Source organism: Pteropus vampyrus, unplaced genomic scaffold, assembly GCF_000151845.1.
Source record: "Pteropus vampyrus isolate Shadow unplaced genomic scaffold, Pvam_2.0 Scaffold60, whole genome shotgun sequence".
NCBI lineage: Eukaryota > Metazoa > Chordata > Mammalia > Chiroptera > Pteropodidae > Pteropus > Pteropus vampyrus.
The window spans coordinates 3,486,428-3,490,237 of record NW_011888841.1 but is presented as its reverse complement, the minus strand read 5'-3'; positions in this window follow the sequence as shown (position 1 = coordinate 3,490,237).

Genomic DNA, 3,810 nt, shown 5'->3' with positions numbered 1-3,810 from the left:
AGGTTACTAAAATAAAAAAGGCTGCTTGACCTATTTAAAGCACCTAATCTCATACTTTGGGAATTCTTTTGTCTCTATTTTAGAGTTTTTCTGTTCTTTCACTTTTTTTCCTGCCATTTTAAAGTCATCTCTGTTACAACAATTGCTAGTTTTTGTGGGTATAGTAGAACTTTTGATTTAATGTGATGTGAAATTGGTATTACTGGAAATGATGGTCTTTTACACAGTGATGCATCATATAGTGCGATAGAAAATCCATTTTCAGTTTAAATATCAGCTGGCAAGTTTCTCTTTCCTGCATAAGGAACCACACACAAAAATTCCCTTCACCCTAAGTATAACATAGAGTTGAACAGGTGAAAATATTGATTTTTTTTTTCCCAGAGAAGGACATGATACAAACAGAAACACTTAGCACATAGAAAGAAAGAGAAGCATTCGACATGAAAAAAATTTTGAAATATCTCAACTTGTACCATTGCCTTCTTTTTATTCAAATTGGTTAGAAGGCGAGGAAACACAGTCACATTTTCCCAGAACCATCAATAGAGAGTCTGAAAGATAAAGCAACAAAAACAGTACTAGAACCAGGAGAGAATAAAAGTATAGAGAACAATTCAATTGGAGGAAGCCAACCCACGGCGACTTGGCAAGAAAGGACAGTTAGCAAATATCCCCACCCCACTTTCTACATGTGTACCTCCAATCTCCTGTATGATCTGTTGACCCTGAGAAGGAATAACTTGCCAAAAAGGACTGCCCGTGGTTAATTGGACTCAAATTCATAACCAGAGTCCAGCGTCCATTGCTGGCGCAGGCCTCCTGTGCACACTGCATTTCAGAGAAAAAGCCACACACCTAGATGCCAGCCTCCTGCACTGTGTTCCCCCCACCCCACCCTGATCCAATTGGAACTGCACAGCTATGGCCACATTTGCATCTTTGCTGACCAATCAGAGCATCTCCATAACCAACAATCCGAACACATGATTCTGACCAATCAGGAAAATGTTATTTGGGCCAGTCAGGCTGTACGAATTTGGATCCCTCATTTGCATGTAAGTGGACCCACCATTAGGGACATGAGTGGGGACTCTCTCTGAAAAAGCGGGCCTTCTCTTTGTCTCAGGAGAGTACACTCCACCAGAGGCCATGCTTCCCAGGTTACAAACTGTTCACCTTGCTAAAGTATCTCCTTTCTTCACATCTCAGACTGGGGACTTCTGTTGATATAGATTGGTGGCAGCAAACTGTTATTGACAGTTTTCCATTGGTGAACTCTAACTAGAAACCAGAAGGTGCTGCAGCACACAGATATATAGATATAATTCAGAAGGAATAGGCTCTTAGAGAATAAAAAGGGATAAAGAACAGCAGAGTGGGATGTGTGTGTGTGTGTGTGTGTGTGTGTGTGTGTGTGTGTGTGTGTGTTAGGGGGAACTAGAAGATACCTAGAACACCATTCCAGCTTATCTTTATAAATAAAGCTACAAATTTTCAGTTTTCAAATTTTTTACTCCCAAATGATATTTTTTAAGTAAGGTTAAATGTCTGGGATATTTGGGTAGATTATTTGCTTTTTTCAAAGTTTAATCATTAAATGTGTAGTGTAATAAACATATTTCCTAACTTGTATATAATCAACCTAAATGTAATTCTTTTTGTAGGCTAATTCTTAATTATCTTAGGAACTTGGCACATGTGACAGATGGTGATGACTGAGGGACTAGGAAAGCTAGACCCCATTAATGAAAGGCCCATTAAAAAGAAACTATTTGACTGTGATTAAGTTAAAAGAGATGACCACCTAATTAGGTCTAATTGTGCAGAAATGACTATTTTTCTTACATTTTTGCAAGATGGATGTATTTCAAAATTCTGACTCTCTTCCAAATCTCATGGGCTGTGAATATTAGCTTCTGGTTTTCATAATTTAAAAAATATTACTATGAGTTAGAACATAATATAGTTGATGTTTGCTGCTAAAAGCATACAGTAATTTCTTTACCATTTTGGAAAAAAAAATGAAACACTGGTAAATCAATTTAATTGTGTGTGTGTGTGTGTCTATATATGTGTCTGTGTTTATATGTACACACACATACTAGTTTAAATCTCAAAACTCTATGACACGAGTGCTATTACTATTTCTCTTTTGTAAATGAAAAATTTAAGGCACAGAGAAGTGAAGAAATGCTCTATTGCTAGTTAATGGCTGAGCAAGCACTGGTGCTGAAGCCTTGTGCAGCACCGCTTCGCTTGGAGATGTAAACAAAATATACCCTATAATTTTAGAAATCAAGGCGTATAAGGAAGTAAAAACATTAAAAATGTATTCAGAGTGACATCGCATGTGCTGCACGTGTTAATATTTTTAAGGACTCAGAAAAAAGTACCAAAGAATAGGGAGTGGGTCTGAACTAAGGACTTGACCTCAAGTAGCAAATTCCAGATGATATCTGAGGCCCCCTAAGAGTGTCCAGAATATGTCAGGAGATCTGCAAGTTTCTCCTTTTTCTCATTGTGAGGCTGGATTCTCTTCTGCTCAACCAAAACAACATATTGTGACAGATCGCAAAATTATTTTTCCAGTTTTAACCTTTAAAATGGCAAATGTCATTATATTAAAGCCCCATAAACATAAGTGTTTAAGGATTCTTAAACCAAAACGGTTGATAATGTAAAGATTTAAATAGAGTAATAGGAAAGGTTAGACCATACTAAAGCAAGAAAGAAAGCAAAGGTAGGACCGAGCGTGGCTGACGTTGGTCACGTCGAGAAGGCTGGCCTGAGAATTCCTGGAGCAAGTGGCTTATATTTGAAGACTGGGAAATAGATCGGTGGGATAAGGCAAAAACACTTTTGAAGTCTTTAAACCAGGAGGGTGAAAACTTATTATGAAGGTCTAAATTATATTTCCTTAGGCTGGAAAACGCCATGATTTAAACAGATTTGAAGATTTAAGTAAGTTATTGTGAGGCATACATTTATTTGTATCCTGCTTAAAGAGAGGCTGATAAAAACAGTTATCAATAAAACTTATTAAATGGATTCTGTCCTGGAAATCAAGATACAGAGTGACTTTGAATAGGATTATGATTATTATGAAGAGATTACAGAAATAAGGCCTACTTCTAGACATATGAAAAAGTAGAAGACATATGAAAAAGTAAAATTTGCTAAAACTTGCCTGAGTAGGGAAGATGCCAAAGAAGAAAGAATAAAAAGTGAATATATGATTCTGAATATTGACTACTGCAATAGATATAAATATTTTTTTCTTATTCTGTGTGTAACTACTAACATACTTCACAAGTTTTATGATATTTATTGACTCCAGAGTTATCATTAAAATGTTCTTTGATATTTTATTGCACACTATAGAATTCCTCTTGCCTAAGGATATAAAAATTCAAGCAAGTTGTTGATTAAAATATTCTCTTCAAAGAGAAATACATTTACATTTTGTACAGCTAGTCAGTGATATTTCTGTATATGAAGACTTGGTCAATAAAAGTATGCAAAAATGACTGGATCATTGAAGTTGAACTAGGATTGACTAAAAATATTTAACAATTTGTAGAATGGAGACACGAATAGCTGGAAGAGTTGGCTTAAAGAGCCAGCACATCCGTGTCAGAGGAAGCAACTGAAATTTAAGCTACAGTCTACAGGTAGATTAGCTCTGAGTCATCTATTTGAGGGCACTCTGGGAAACCTAAATAAAGGAGAAGTGACGAGTCTAACGTGGTCACCAAATATAAACACCATTCACAGGACGAGGGATACAGTGAAACAGGTTCTGTAATG